Source organism: Nicotiana tabacum, chromosome 5 (genome assembly GCF_000715075.1).
Source record: "Nicotiana tabacum cultivar K326 chromosome 5, ASM71507v2, whole genome shotgun sequence".
In the NCBI taxonomy this organism is placed as follows: domain Eukaryota; kingdom Viridiplantae; phylum Streptophyta; class Magnoliopsida; order Solanales; family Solanaceae; genus Nicotiana; species Nicotiana tabacum.
Window position 1 is genome coordinate 81,047,785 of NC_134084.1, and position 18,081 is coordinate 81,065,865.

Genomic DNA, 18,081 nt, shown 5'->3' on the forward strand with positions numbered 1-18,081 from the left:
TACTTGATCTCGATGTTGCCGTTGTAAAATCTCATTGAAGTCCGAATAGAGATATCCAAAAATATCAACGGATTCTGTTCTTGCTGTCATTGTTTGTTTTTCAAGTGAATTGCGTGACCAAGATGACTAAAGGCTAAAGCTATGGAATAAATTTTCATCAAAAAGAAAAAAACAAAAACATAAAATGACAGTCTTCACTGCTATGGGCTCACCACGTGGACAAATCAACTGATGACACGATGCCTAACTACATTTACATAGAAAAAACTGATGGATCAGAGGATCGTCTAAAGAATGAATTCGAGATCAATTGCATCAAGATCATTGATACAGAAAATCGTTTGTATAGGGATCACCAAGGGGTCGTTTGGTTGGAATACCATTTATGCCGGTACAAGTTTATATTGGGATAAGTTATGCTGGGATTAATTATGCTGGGATTGTTGTTTATTCATTGTTTGGTATGTTGTATTAAGAATGACAATTGCATAATTTCTAAGAAGAAGGTATAAGTTATACCGGTGCTAATTACTCCACTTTCTATAAGGTATAAGTTATACCAGCGTTTAAAATTAACACCGAGATAATTTATATCTGGTTTACTAACCAAACAGAGTATTTAGATGTTATTAAATTGTTATACCACCCTAATACCTTGTTATACTTGATACCAAACGACCCCTAAGGAGTCAACACTAGAAAATTTTCCATAAAACCTCACATGTGCAGATAAAGAAGACAAATCGGTCAATCTCAGATAAGACGATTACAGATCCTCCCGGCGTAACATGTGAAAGAAGTAAGTAATAATAGTAGCAACGAATAGGCGAGATATTAGGAGAGGGTTGTAAGAGGTCACTTACTATTTACCCTCCTTTTCCCACTTTGTATCACATTTGAAAAAACCCTCTAGTATACTTTTTTATTATATATTGAATTGTTACTAAGCAAGATGAGATCTCCGGGAAGAGGCAATCTCAATAAGAATTTTTCATCTAATTTATTATTTTCTCTTTTACTATTATCATCCAATTCTGTTGTTTATATCTTAGAAAGTGAACCAAATTACTTGCTTGTGGCCTTGAAATATAAATCTAGGCTAGATGACTAACGGTTGGGAAAAATAAAAAGGACGGATAATGTCATATGTGTACTATATCACTCTTTTTTTGGCCGTTTATATATTTAATATCTGGAATATATTGATCCACTTATTTAAATTTGTGTTGGATAAGTCCACTAAGAACGGTAAACCTTCATGCCGAATTTGCAGTATTCAAATTCAAGAAATCTCTCGAGGAAAAAAAAAACTCAAGAAATCTTGTTTAATGGTAGAAAATCTCAAATCATTTCATCATAGTCCTCGGTGATAGAACATGGAAAATAAGTTATGAAAACTGTAACTCTCTTTTTATATTTTTCTCTGATATATTCCGTGTTCGATGCTACTGATCCGAATAATTTAAATAACACCTAGAATAATATAACAATAAATATACCAATAGCTTGAGTTTTGACTTTTGACAACTGTCTAGTTAGCTAAAGGGTCCTTTTGTAGTTTGTACCCCATATCATTAACGTTTCATCACTGGCTACTCCCTCAAGTTGGTACTTACGTCTTGCGAGGTTGTTATGAAAATGATTTTTTTTATATACCAATATGTTTTAAAGTCAAAAGTTTTTCAAATTAGCATATTTTGAGAAGTGTTTTTTTTCAAAAGTGCTTTTGAAAAAAATACTTTTGGAGAGAAGCAGTTTGTGTTTGACTAATCACTCTGAAAAGCATTTTTGAACAATAATTTGTGTTTGGCCAAACTTTTCAAAAAGTGTTTTTAAGTATCAAATTACAAATAAGGACATGAATAGATTTACTTAATAGTTAATATTATAAGTAAATAAATAATCTCAAAAATTTGTTATTACGGGCAATAATTAAATCTTTTCATTTTGTTTAAGTAAAATGAAATAAAATTAAAAAGTACTTAATTCTTTTAATATAATTTAAATATATTAAAATTCATTCAACAAATATAAAAAGCATTTACCCCTAAAGTCACTATATATTAGAAAGTTATCCTAAAAAAAGAAGAAATACTTATACATTAATATCCTAAGTATTAGGTTTAACGATTGTTTTGGCATATACTATATTTTGTTAAGCATTTTTAGGTAAGAAGAAAAGTCAAAACTGTTTCTGCTTCTACTTTTGGAAAGAAACTACTTTTTTCTGATTTTCAAAAACTGTTTTTACTTCTTTCCAAAAGTACTTTTTCCCCGCTTGGTCAAACACTTTAAGTTAGGAAAAAAAAGGTACTTTTGGGAAAGAAAAAAAAACATTTTGGCCGCTCGAGAAACTTGCCAAATAGACTATAACTCTAATGTTTTAATTTTAATTAGTTAAAAAAGTACAATCGTAAGGTTGATTTGCGAACACGTTGTCAACTGCCTTTTTCAGGTATTTGGCAATACGAATATGACTTTCATGTTCATATAAAATTTGTTTTGGTATAACTTTTTGTGCAAGCATGATTGTCAACCCATAAAAGTCATTATATAACAGGAGTATCCAAAATATATTCTGTGCACTAAACTTAGATACAGGGGCATACAAAGGAAACCGACAAATCGCATCAAACCGACAATTCGAATTAAATTGAGAAAAAAAATGACCATAATTGATTTGGTTTGATTTTAACTAAAAAAAATTGAACCGAAACCAAACCAACCCGACAATACATATATATATAAGTTTTAAATATATGTAATACATAAAAATATTTATTGTAGTATAGTTTATACAATTTTATCCTTTAACGTATTATTTTAACCTTGGATTTATAATTCTTAAATGCTACAATTAGTTTTATAGTCAATATCAACGTTAATAAAAGATATTCAATTAAATTATACTAGGAATTATAATAGTGTTGGATATCTATTTTTTTTTTTTAGCTTTTTCGTGGATTAGATAATTTGCACAACTTATTTTTTTATAGTGTTTAGTCATGTAAACATAGTACTTGTCAATCATACTTATTTTAACAACTTAGTAATTTTAGATTATGTTTATTTTTATTATGGCTTATTAATAATATTTATTTTAGGCGATTTTAGTATCTTCATTGTTGAATATTTTAGTACAATGCCATAGCTCATCTCATATTTTATGTTCTTTTTTTGAAAAATACCTTATATAGTTATGTCTTACTAGGATCAAAGAAATTTTTGGAGCACAAATTCTATGTTTTGTGCTATGAAAATTTATATAAAAAAAAGCCCGAAATAACTCGAAAACCCGAAAAATCGAGAGTAAAAAATTCGATTTTTATTGATTTGATTTGGTCTTTAGATTTTATAACCCAATACAATTGGGTTAGTTTGGTAATTAGAAAACCCGAACCAATCCGATCTATGTATGCCTCTACTTAGATATATGAAAGTGTATATCACACATTTTGAACTTAGAATCACAATAAAATTTACTATAGCTCCTTGAGCTACTATACATAACTCATCCAAATAACTCTTACTATCTTATTACTTTTCTCCTTAAAATCTTGTAAAAATTGTCTTGGAGTCCCTTACTTTAAATTTGGTTTGGCCACTAAATATATAGCGGATATCATTGAAACTGTATCTTTTTGCTATCTAGAGATCGTGAGAAAACTATGCGAGCTGTATTGGAAGCAAGGAATATAAATAATATTTGAAGAAGAAAATTAAAATATAAAGAATTTCTATTTAAATAGTTATTATGTGAACATTATTTCAAGCTCTGTATCAGGATAAAAAGATTATGGCTTATTGAATACTGTACATATAGTATAATTAGGCGTTACCCCCTAAGTGTAATAATGGAACACTTTTGAACTTGAATTTGAGCTATATATACACGTTGCTATCACGGGATTAATTTACTCTGTATCAGGGTCAACTTGATATAATGAGACAAAACATCAAGTTGAGATCTTACGTAAAGTGTACGTTGTAGCTAATTTTAAATTCACCAATAGATTTCCCCCGTTTTATTTTTACCTTTAAAATACTACTACTACTATTTATTTTCCCTTATCTTCTCAACTGTGTACGAATAGAGTGTGCATCTGAAGCTACAAGGTGAGCTCATTATTTATTTTATTTCTTCGCTCAAAATAATCTTTTAGAGTGTAGGAAATGCAGCAGTCAATTATTTAATTTGTACAGTATTCAACATAGGATGCTAATACCATGATCAACATTAATCCCCGAATTATAAAATAAAAAAACCAAATTCTCGATTATCTCCTTCTTTTTTCTTATTTACTTCAGAAATTAGGGATAAAATCAGAAGCAAAACTTCATCCAAATTGCAACTAAACACATCATTTTCATTATATATTGTATATTCCATTTTCAATGTAATTAATCATTTATTTGTCAAAAAAAAAAAGTAACAGTTCAAGGTTTTAAATGTCAGTATTACGATCCCATACTATAATCCCAAAGTAAAACATTATCTACCAATTAAACGAACCTAAGTGTTTTAGAAAAAATAAAACAAAAATATGTGGGTGATTTTTTTTATTTACTCAAGTTTTAGTAACAAAGTTATTTGGTATTTGTGCTGGACTGGTGGTAGAAGATAGTAAGTATTCCGAGAAATTATTAGAAATACATTCAAGCTGATGATTTTTAAAATATAAACAGGTAAGACATGTTAAGGAAGAAAGTAGAAAAATAATTTCTGCGAATATCTCTCAATTTTGCTTGACATGATAGCAATTCATGCATCTGGACCATTTGGGTTTTGGAGTTTAGCTGAACCTGCAGACTTAAACCCGACCCGACATGAAGTCCTGAAGGCGACTTAGGTCAGTGACGCCAGCCATTGGCACACGTATGACGTCATACAGACATAGCCTTTATCCTTCTGCCACATGGTAGTAGATTAACGTACTGATATTTGCCCTACTACAAATATGATTCACACTCTTTTCCAAGAGCGTGACTAACACCGCACAAAGATTTTATTTTCGCTATTAGCAAATCACCTTTTCGTATCTATATACTATAATCTTCGTTTTTACTTGCGTTTTGCTAATTTCATTTTCAGTCTGTTTAAAAAGAATGTTACTTTGTTATGTTTAGTATATTTTCAATTCTAATAATTCTTTTAAGATATGATAAAAATTCAAGTGAAGGCTATTTTTGGCATGTTATACACATATTTAATTTAAGATCATAAAATTAAAAAAATCTTACTTACATACTACCTAATCAAAGTAGGACACATAAAATGAGATGGATCGTAGTAAACATAGAAACCAATGGCGGACGCACGTGGTGGCAAGCAGGTTCAACTGAACCAGCTTCATCAAAAAATTATATTGTGTATAAGTATAAATTACGATTGAAACTGCATAAATCTTGTATAAATATTTTATTTGAACCCACTTGATAATTACTATTTTACGACTTAAGTTATGTATTTTTAAGATTGAACCCGATAGAAACTTCTTTTAGAAAAAGCTGGGTAGTTGTCAAATCTTGTATAATATTTATAAATCTTGTATAAATATGCACGAAAAAGCTGGGTAGTTATAAATATTTTTATGATTGAACTACTATTTTAGAAAAAGCTGCATTGACATGAATATTAATGTGTTTAATATAATATAGGATTGCAACTTTTAGCCAACTTTTGATGTGGTAATTTAGTTTCAAAGCATATTGCTCAAACAAGATGTCAACTTGAATTATTTTTATACTTTAGTTTTCGTTTAATTATAACTCAAACAAATATTTTTAGAATATGCATGTTGTTGCATTTTACTTTTTTTGCTTTTAAGAACTAAAATAAGATGAAGATATATATTTGTCAGAAAGATTGCTAATTTGCCACCTGATGAATATTGAATCAAGTATTGAAACAAATCAGAAGAACAATGACCTGAGTGGATCCATAGTCTTAAACGTGATTAACATTTATCATTTTCGAGAACTTGCACATTAACTTAAATATTTACTCTAAGGTCATCTTCAATCCTTACCTCTATTTTTTCTTCCAAAATGCAGTAAACTCCTAAATGCAGTAAAGTTACTCTAACCATTACTTCATTTTTTACTCCAAAAAAGAATATTTTATTTTATATTCTTCTCTCTCTTTAATATTATATTATTATCTTTTATTTAAATTTTTATTTTCTTATTTCTATTAAAGAAAATCTATTGTCAATCCGACTCGTCATGAATTTATGCGACAAAAACAACAACGAAAAGTGTATAAAAGAAGTCAATAATATCCACAGTCACAACCACAACAATCCTCGGTCCCATTCACTCAATACCTACTAAGTTATTATGTTATTTACCGTAGTTTTAATTTCTATGTATTTTAATTTAATGTATTTTCAATTTTCAGGTATTTCCAATTTTAATGTATTTTCATTTAATGTATTTCCAATTTTCACTTTTCAATTTTAGCAACATCTAATATTATATTCACAGCTTTCAATTTTAGCAACATCTAATATTTTATATTTGCACCATTCATTTTTTGAGATGATTATAATTTTTTGTACTATTAAAACTTATGATAAAATTAACTTACAATTTTACATAAAAATAATAAATGCACGAAAATTAATTTATCAAAATTATACGCCAAAGTTAAGATGTAAAATTAATATTATAAAGATTACATAAACATAATTAGGTATATATAAAGAGATAAATCAAAAGAGGTAAATAATAAAAATAATAATAAAATAATCATGAATAGCAACGGAGGAGATGAATGGTGTCACTCAATATTTGGAGTAACACTATCCATCCCCCATTTTGGAGGCAAAAATGGGGGAGCCTTGGAGCTCCATTATGGCCAAAAATGCCCCCGTTATGGAGAAATGGGGAGGGTTGGAGATGGGCCATCTCCAACCTTACCTCAATTCTCTGTAATGGGGGCAATTTTTGGAGTAATTTTGTCCCCAAAATAGGGGATGAATAGTGTTCCCTCAAATATGGGGTACACTATTCATTTCCCCCATTACTATTTATCACTTTTTTATTATTATTTTATTATTTAATCTTTTAATTTATCTCTTTATATATACCTAATTATGTTTATGTAATGTCTTTATAATATTAATTTTACATCTTAACTTTGGTGTATAATTTTGATAAATTAATTTTCGTGCATTTATTATTTTTATGTAAAATTGTAAGTTAATTTATTATAAGTTATAATTGTACAAAAAATATATAATTATCTCAAAGATGCTCATTTTGCACATAGAAGAATTAAGGACAAAGATGCTCATTTTGCACTTCGTAATGCATTAATAGATCATTTATGGGAGAATACTAGAGGTTGAAGTTGAATATTTATGTAGTATTCGAATGAATTTTATCGTTATGTAATATGTATTTAATTAATCTTGTATCGCAATGATTTCACTTTTATTTGAATTATTAGTTAATCTATAATAATTGCTTACAAATTATATTATTTAAAATTTTATGAAATTGTTTTAATGGAAATTACAAATTAATAAAAATAAAAGATGGAATTTGTTTAATTAAAATTAAAAAATAAAATTGAAATGAAAGATAATAATATAATATAGAAGAGAGAAGAATATAAAAAAGTTTGGGGGAAATAATGGGGGAATGGTTGGAGTAAGTTGTTCCCAAAATGGGGACCAAAAATAGGGTAAAGATTGAAGATGCCCTTAGGGGATAAATAGTATTCCTCCAAATATAGAGTGACACTATTAATCTCCTCCATTACTATTCATGCTTATTTTATTATTATTTTTATTATTTAGTTTTTAATTTATCTCTTTATATATACCTAATTATGTTTATGTAATATCTTTATAATATTAATTTTACATCTTAACTTTGACATATAATTTTGATAAATTAATTTTCATGCATTTATTATTTTTATGTAAAATTGTAAGTTAATTTTATTATAAGTTATAATTGTACAAAAAATATATAATCATCTCAAAAAATGAATGATGCTAATATAAAATACTAGATGTTGCTAAAAGATAATATAATATTGAAGAGAGAGAAAGAAATAAAATGAAATATTCTTTTTTGAAATAAAAAATAGAGTAATGGTTGAAGTAACTTTATTCTATTTTGGAGGAAAAAATGGAGGCAAGGGTTGGAGATGACCTTACAACTCAAACGAACCATATTAATTATGTTGTTTTCTAAAAGATTTATTTTCATTTCAATCCTAAGAATAGTTACGTTTAATGAAAAGATACATAGGTTATAGTCACGTAAATATTTATTGCTTATTTCTATCGTAATTTTTAAAAGTATTTCTTTCGTTATTGAACTATTAAGTCCGGTCAAATATTACGATCAAATAAAATTAAGTTGTTATATAGTAATATATTAAACTTTATTGTCTTTGTGTTGTGTATATAACGCGCTATTGAATGAGCTTTGGGGGGATTTGGATTTTAGTTTTGCTCTCTCTTTCTCTATCTACTGCTAATTCCGTGTCCATTTACTATCTTTCATTGCGACATCCACTTGCCCCTTACCCTTTCTTCAACTCCAATTTCCTTTCCCTTCCATGTTCCATCCCCTTTTTCCTTTCCTGGAAACGAAACCCACTTTCCATTTCCCTAAAAATCAAATCCAAACCCATAACCCTTTTAAACTTTCAGTACTCTATTCTCAACAAACATTCAATGGACAAAATGATAAGTGTGCATTCAAAAAAGGTAACCAAAGAGTCCAAAAATACCAAGAAAAAGCCAGTGAAAGTTGTTTATATTGCAAACCCTATGAAGGTGAACACTAGTGCAGCAGAGTTCAGAGCTTTAGTCCAAGAACTCACTGGCCAAGATGCTAAGTACCCGATGATGGAAAGTAGCTGTGTCGGCACGGAATGCGACAAAAATAGTAAATTCAAAAAGGGGTTTTATTCAAAAAGGGAAATGACAGTAACTGACAATTTATCAGAGTCGCTACCTGACAAAGATCTTCAAGTTGTTCATGCAGTGGATGGAGTAGCTCCTAATAGTGAAGCAGCAATGACCGATAATTCGGATCTTTCCTTCGAGGATTATGGTGTTGGAGGAGAAGATTTTGTGCCAGAGTTGCTGGACAATTTGCCAGGGTTAATGGCTTCAAACTTGTGGTATGACTAAATGAAACTTAGTTTGTTTGTTCTAGTTACAAAAAAAAACTAGAAGGGAACTAAAAGGTCAAATAGCTATAGTCCTCGGGCTATGCCGATATATATACAGTATGAATTAGGTGATATGCAAGTAGCTCTAGCCATGTACAACTTGCTTGATACAACTTTTGTATTTAGCGGCTAGCTAGTCCTGCCACTTGGAGATAAAAGTAATTGGTTCAGTACTAACTGTACAACTCATCATTCAAGATCTACCTTATGTTAGCAAAAACTAAAGGTTTCTCGTAATGTAATAAAGTCAACATTTTTAATGCTAAGAATAAAGTTTCATTTCTGTTGGGGGAGAATAAAGGAATACTCGATCTCTTTCTTTTTTTGGTTTCTTTCTTCAATCCATCTAGGATATGTTGAGAGGCTTTGCCCAAATTCATGTATGCTGTTTGTTACATTTTTCTGCTTATTAAAAGTTATAGTAGTAAATAAATCTGTTTTATTGAATGTCATTAGATATATTCACATAACAAAATTAATCAGTGAAAGAGAAATTTTATTAACACAACAAAATGATTTCTTGAATCAGAAAGTTTAAACTGAGAATTTCTAGTTTCTGCTTTGATATTAACAGAAACAACTTCGTCAATGTTGTTCAATTCCCTTTAGCTTAATTACTTGCTAATCATTTAGTTCAATTTGAAGTAAGATTTCCTAAAGAAGTATTCTATTGTTAGATAGGTTTGAGGTCTAAATCATTATGTTAGAGTACTGCTGGGAATATGAATTTTCATGGTCCTCAAAGGAAAATAACTCTAACTATATTTGGTGTTTTCCAGTGTAGGCCGTAGGGTTACTCAATTTTCAGCGAAGGTGTGCTGAAGGGGTTTGAGTAGGACCAAATAATGCTGTATTGTGGTCCGGGCCAAACGGGCCTGCTTGAGGCGGGCCGGGCTGAGGCGATCCCGGGCCAAATGGTCCCAATGTGTGGAACCGGCACAAGGCGGTCCTAAGCCCACATGGTCCCGGGCCAAACGGGCCTGCTTGAGGCGGGCCGGGCTGAGGCGATCCCGGGCCAAACGGTCCCAACGTGTGGAACCAGCACACGGCGGCCCTAAGCCCACATAGTCCCGGGCTAAATGGGTCGGGCCCGCGGGCCCAACGGGCTTTTTTCGTTTCGGGCTAATTTTTTTAATTTTTTTTATCTAAGACACTTTCTTGTAAACTATATATGTATATACTAGTATAAATTGCTTATATATAGCTATATAAATATATATAGTATGTATATATAAGGGTGTATTATGTGTATATATAATTATATGTATGTATATATATATACAGATTTGGAATAATCAAAGATTTGGAAGATTGATTATTGGACCAATAATCCCTTTTTATTGGTTTAGGTAAAAGGGATTATTATGAAACATCCAGAGAGCTTTGCTAGAAACCTTACCCTAAATCTAGAAGAATTCATTTTAGACATAGAATTAGTATTCTATTCTATAGTAGATCTAGCCGTACATTTTATCTACCTTGAAGAAAATAACAGAATCTGCTCAGATAAATACAGAAAACAACTATATCTATTATCTTTAATATTATCATATCATCAATCGTGTCATTTATATCACCTAAGAAGATTAAGAAGATTGTAAGATTAACAGGGTATACTATTAGACACTATTTACTAAACTTTATCTAAATCTGATACCAATAAAAAGGGATTGATTTAGATAAAGTTTAGTAAATAGTGTCTAATAGTATACTTTGTTAATCTTACAATCTTCTTAGGTGATATAAATGACACGATTGATGATATGATAATATTAGAGATAATAGATATAGTTGTTTTCTGTATTTATCTGAGCAGATTCTGTTATTTTCTTCAAGGTAGATAAAATGTACGGCTAGATCTACTATAGAATAGAATCTTGATTCTATGTCTAATATGAATTCTTCTAGATTTTGGGTAAGGCTTCTAGCAAAGCTCTCTGGATGGGTGTAGTTGTTACGATTATTGGACATAATAGTAAAAAGTTTTTGCTGTTAAAAATTTATGTTTGTGAAAATCCTACTTGGTACTCTCTCTCTCTTATTCTATAGACTTGTACAATTAACATATTATCCAAATTATGAACTGATATTACCCCGTTACTACTCTTTTTTCTTTTTTTAATCTTCCACTCTGTTCATCTCTTCTTCCCAATCTTTTAAAGATTTTAACTCTTTTCTTAACTTTTGTTTCTTTAACCTTACCCCGGCCATGGTTAAATACTTATTCCCTTCTTTAATTATTTTTGGGTTTTTCTTAACCAGTTTCTCCTAGGAATTTACAGGTTAATCCATCATATTTGTCAAGAAATTGGGAAGCTAACCATATACTAAGAGTGTTATAAAAAATTAATCTACAACATAAATAAAGTAAAATAAAAACTGGGGTAATATTTATCAGAAACATAATTTAAATAAAAGATGAGTAACTTACATGCTTATAGGAGAGAGATTTCCCTTTCGGGAAACCCGAAAAACTCTACTGAACTCTTAGAAATAACAGACGATCACACATATACCTAAGACTTTATTTATCTTGCAAGCTTAGAGGAGTAGGAACTACTACAATATTCATAGGGATATATCTTACAAAGTGTTTTTTGGAGGAGAGTTAGTGATGAAAAGTTGGTTTGATATAGTTTGATGGGTTTGATGGGTTTTTCTTCAGTTCTTGTTGCTCTCCTTTCTTCTTCTTTCGTCTCCTTTTATAGCGGAGATTTGAGTCGGATTTGAAACTTGGATTTCAAATTTGTTAGGAATCTGTCTTGTCAAGCCTTGCAGGATACTACTTTGGGCCCCATCTTCACGTGGTTTGTGTCGACAATTCCTTGTTTATGCGCCTTTTCTTTCCACTCGAACTTTTGGTTTGTTTTTTAGCGTCATTGTCTTGTCACATCTTTCTACTTTATGTCACTTTTTTACTTATATCTTTTAGCACAACTAACATCTGACTTTCCTTCTTGTTTTTCACATTTTTGTTTGCATTATTGGTCTTCCTTGTATTATTGCTTTTGCCTTCATGTATCTAAATTATATATGGCTTTTGAGTCGAAACTCATTCCGGAGTCATATTCCTTGTTCTTCTTTTTCTTGGAAAAAATTTTCTAATGTCTGTTTGATTATCGTTTCTATTTTCTCATTTTTTTTTTCTTTTTGATATTATTTCTTTTTTCTTTAACATTTCTCCCTGTGTTAAGGTCTTTGGTAGTCTTCTCCTTGATGGACCTTTATCTTCACTTTTTGGCAAAATGACAACCATCAACGGATTTGATAAGTCTTTACCGGTAACCGTTTGAACCGGACTAGCTGTATCATCATCCGATACAGTGGATCTTACTGCATTCATTGGGAAATGCACACCCTTCTCATCCATTTTTGTTTGAGATGGAGAACTTTTTAGACTGTTCATTTCTGTGTCTTGTTGAGGAATAGTCTGCGTCTGCGATATTTGTGATTGTGTTAATTAAAATCTCAACGCTTGTACCCTGTGCTCCAATATTTTTACTTGTTCTATGAGTTTTGTCTTTTCCTGTGTCAAGATGTCATTCTTCTGGTTTGATCTTCTGAAAGCTTCTGTCATCGACGAGCAGTGATCACAAAATATTATTTTGCCTTCGTCTTTTCAGATATTGTATTGAGGTGTTTTTTCTGGGTTTTGTCTAAGTGCTGGGGTAATATAGTAGTTTGGTCCTAGCACTCCTCTTGCATAATCTAATGCTTCAGTAAAATCATTAAATCCTTTAAAAAGAGGTTTTTTATGTCTTTAATGGAATCTAATACTTCTAACCATGTCTGGAAAATACCTTTTGTTTTTCCATGTATAACTACGTAATATTTAAATCTTTTGTCTTGATTTTTGTCTGTAAAATATTGACCTAAAACATTAAGTGCTGCTATAAAGTATTTAGTATCTTTCTATAAATTATCAATTAAGCACCTTTGGGATCTGTCTATGACACATTCTGGTAGAATTCTGAAAGACATATTTGATGACGGAAAAAAATATTAAATTATGCTTTCCAAAATTCATTCTTTCTAGATTGGTCTGTTCCGTAAGAGGATGTGGCTTAAAATGAAGATTACCTAATACTGTTGTAAGCACGTAATTTTTGCCATATATGAGAATTACTCCCAAAAATTCAAAATAAAATAATTTTCCTTTGTGTGCAATTTTGAGAATTTTCGTGGTATTTTTGATAAATTATTTGTATTTGTCCATGCATGTTTATTTGTTAAATTAATAAAAAATACAAAAATATGTCGCATTTGCATTTAGGATTTAATTCTATAATTAGAAGTAATTAAGTTTGTTTTACAAGAATGAAAATTACAAAAATATGTATCGTTTGCATTTTTAGCATTCAATGTCAAAATGTGCAATTTTATTTTAATTTGTGTTTAATTATGTATGATAATTGTTTCTAGGAATTAATTAGTATTTTTGATAAGTTAATTTAGCTTATAACTTAATTTAGAATTTTAGTTTTGTTAATTAGAATGTAAAAGAAAAGAGAGTAAAAAATATAAAGAAAATCGGAATTGGACCTCTTCTTCAATTTTAAACTTAGGCCCAAAACACATCTACCCAACACAAAACTCCTTGACCCAAGCCCAACCGCCCCCCATCTGACCACACGACCCCCCCTCACTCTTTCTCTCATTTTTTGTTTCATTTGTTACTTAAAAAACCCTAAAGACCCCTTCTCTTTCTCCTAGCCGCCGGACCCATGCACCCCCTCTCTTCATCTTCTTCGTTCACCCCTCCAAACCAACCCCCCAGCTCCAACGCCCCCCTCCCATGGCTGCCCCTTCCCCTTCACGTCGTCATCTCCATCCTCACGTCCAAACGACCCCTCCAGTCGCGGAAAAAACCAGTCGACCCCCCCCCCCCCCCCCCCGTCCGCCATTGACGAGCAGCAGCGCTACTGCGTCGACCACCCTTGTCTTCTTCTTCTTCGTCCAGCATCCATGAACGACCAGTGAAACAACCATCGCTGCTGCTACTTCTTCTTCGTCCCCATAGGTCCCAAACGACCATCTACTAAACGACCTCACGTCCAAACGACCATAGCTGCCCTCTCGTCGTCCACCCAAACCACCCGTCGACGACACTGCCAACGACCCCCGCCATTGACGTGCAGCAGTACGGCTGCAGCTTCTTCGACCATTGTTGCTGCTTCATCTCCTCATCCCAAGCGTCCACATATAGCTGTTGCTGCTTCATCTCCTTTCTCATCAAACGGCTGCTCAACACACACACACACAGCCCCACTGCTGCTTCCACGACCACATGCACACACACGGATAGAGCAGCAACAAGAGGTCATTGAAACAAAATGAGAGATAGATGGAGGAAAAGCGAAGCAGTCCGGTTAAAGTCCGGCGAAGTTCTGTCAAGGTCTCGTTTGGTTTTTGTTTGAGTCCGTTGTTGTTCATCATTCGGTGAGGTCCAGTCTAAGTTCGTTGAGGTTAAAGAGAAGGTGAGTTTTCATTGAGTCGAGATACGGTACGTCGAGGGTGCTGTCCGAGTTTTCCGTTTCCGTTCGAGTTCGTCGTTGTTCATTTCCGGTTAGTTGGTTTAAGTTTCATTTTTGTCCGTATTTTGTTTGATATTCTCGGATTTGAAATCAGTATATGTTTGATTCTTTTCTTGTTCGTTGTGATTCATTTCTTGATTATTTCTTCAGTTTGTTTTTATTCATTTGTTCTTGTTTAGTTTAATATAGAAGTGTGTTGGTTATAATGTTGTTAGATTTAATTTAAAGTTCAATTGATTTTTGAGTTTAGTGATTTGAATCTACTTGTTTGTTATGTTCAATTTGTTACTGTTATTGAATCTGAAAGTATGTTTGTTGTTAAAAAAAATGTTGTTCAGTCAAAATGATTTCAGTTGTTTCTTTATTGTTCATCATATGGTTTGGTTCCCTAAATCCTTAGTCTTTGTTGTGATGATATTTGACATAATCTGAATTTCTAGCTTAAATTTGTTGATGAATTTGATTAGGAATTGGTTATAGCTGCTGTATTTTGGTTAAAATGATTAGGTGAATTGGTTATAGCTGATGGGGGTAGAATGGTAAATTGTAGTATTTTCAAGGGCATTTTCAGGATTTTAAATGAGTCTTAAAAATAATTAATGAGTGCTATGTCCACTAAGTATTAAATAATATTAAAATAATACATAAAATAATACGGAGTAGGGGACAAGACATAATGGTGGGGAATTAATACATTGTTTAATATAGTGGGGGACAAAACATGTGGTAGTGGGACAATAATGGAATTAAATAAGTAAAAGATATGTGTTAGTGAGAATTAATTTAGATGCTGCTAGTTTGGATATAAATTGGGGAGAGCTGGACACAAGTAAAGGAAGAAGCAGAAGAATTCGGAAAAATAAATTTTTCTTTGAGGATTCGAATTTGAAGAGAGTTTAAAAGAAAGAATTTTCTGAACATTAAGAGAGAATGAAGGGTTAAACATTAACTGGTCTTTCAATTTTAAAAAAAAGGGTTCATTTTGTTTTTGCCCGTTGATTATTGTTGGTGTTTCTGGATTTTCATATGATTTGTTCCTTGAGTTTGGTTGATTATTTGCTACTACTTCACTGGTTATTGCTGGATTGTTATTTTGATTTTAAAATCTGTCACTGGTTTCTCGTTGCTGGTTGTTACTGGTTGCGGGGTGTTGCTGTTGTTACATGCTACTGCATTTCTGCTGATCTTCCTTTTCTTTTACTTCCAATACCAGATACACGGCTGTAACCTTGTCGATATTGTAAACTGAAATGTGAAAGCATGAATACATATGAAGAATGGAACTTTGAAGTTTTAATTTAGCTTTTTTCTTTGTTTCTTTTACTGATTGTATTTAGGCTATTTCATATATTAATTATTCTGTAAATTTTTGTTGCTTTGCATAACTAGGCATCTTGTAGTGATGTATTAAATAATACTCTGCTTTAGTTTGATTATTATATAGTATATATTTAAGCATGCTCATTACTGTCAAACTGTTTAATAATTGGAATAAGAGGAAAATAACAGAAGTTGGTCTTTAGTGAATCGGCTTGGCAAAACTGATTAGTTCACTAGCTATGAAGGTTTTAATATTGTCAACAGTAGGTTAATCGTGAACATGTAGCTAAATTTAGTTAAAACATGAATTTAAATTAATTTCGTGAATTAAGCATTATGACATGATTTGAGTTCAAACAAGACGAGTTAACGTTCAAATCTAATAAACTTTCGAATATGTATTAGTAATTAAGATTGATTCTAGTTTCAAATAATTGTAAATAATTAATTCCAACGGTTCAAGTCATCTAACAATGCGAGTTTAATCTAGTTATAGGATAATTAGTTTCTTTTGAATATATTATTTGTCGATTCCGTATTTTATTTATAATTTCAATTTTAGTAATATTCCTTTCCGTTAACATTTGTCTTAATCTAGCATTTAATATGTTATGCCTTTTTTCAAGTTTGTAATTAATTAGGATTTTTTCTCTTTTATTTTAGAGACAAATTTAATAGAAATGTAGTCACTTTAGGATATCCTTAAAATAAATGAGGCGTGATTCGCCAAAATAAAACGCAAACTGCAGGGCCCTCAATAAATGGTTAATAATTAATTAGACTTCGGATGAGCCGTTTTAGCAAGATTTCACGGCCTTCTCAAAAATAATACGCAGTCGCTTTAGGCGCGCCTTTAATAATTTACTTTCTTAAACACGGGTGTACATTGATGTGACCCAAGTCCAAATCTCAACGGAATCGAAATGTGTCGACGACCACGGGTACATTGATTGTGACGTGGTTCGAGATACATTTTTACAACGTTGCAATTCTCTGTAAAATAATAAAAATAAAAGCGTAAAGAGTTAGAATTTGCACATAAGTTTGTATTTGTATAAAATCAGATAATTAAGCCGAATATAACAGTTGAGCGACTGTGCTAGAACCACGGAACTCGGGAATGCCTAACACCTTCTCCTGGGTTAACAGAATTCCTTATCCGTATTTCTGGTGCGCATACTGTTAAACAGAGTCATTCTTTTCCTCGATTCGGGATTCAACCGGTGACTTGGGACACCACAAATCTCCCAAGTGGCGACTCTGAATCTTTAAATAAAATCCCGTTTCGATTGTCCTTTAATTGGAAAAACTTCCATCCGCGCCCCTTTCCGGTGTCGGCGCGGGCGAAAAAGGAGGTGTGACAGCTCTAGTGACTCTGCTAGGGATTGACCCAAAACCACTGGTTCAGAGTTCAGAATTCGAGCTTAGATGAGTTGTTATATTTGGCTTTATTTATTATTTGATTTTATTACATGTTTTGGCCTAAATGTGCAAAATGATGTTTTTTTTACCGCTTTGATATTATTTGAACTGTACATATAAACTGTGTCGAAACCTTCTCTTCTTACCTCTGGGGATGTGCTTACTGGTTGAGACTCTCTATTCTGTTAGTGTCATACCCTGAAATAAAAGAGGATCGAAAAGTTTCTAAGCCGGTTGGCCTTTTGGTTCCCGGAAAGGAGCTCCTTCCTCAACTCGAGTTGTCCGCTTGGGTACACTGTCTAGAACATATACTCAGGTTGAACCTAGAATAACTTGACTTCATGCTGGATCCCTAGTAGGAACGTTTATTTCCATCATGTTGCATTTAACTTAGGGGACTCAACACAGGGGTTGAGTCCATCTAGGACAAGCAACCTGAAATGAAAAAAAGACCATCCTGCTGCATCCTGTTTATTTTGCACATTTATTTGCTTCAGATCTGCATGCTGAAATCGGGAATTTTTGAAAAATTGTGAAAAAAAAAAGAAAAAGAAAAATAGCAGTGTAGAGAGATAACTACTTGTTTTTAGAAAAATAAAACCAATG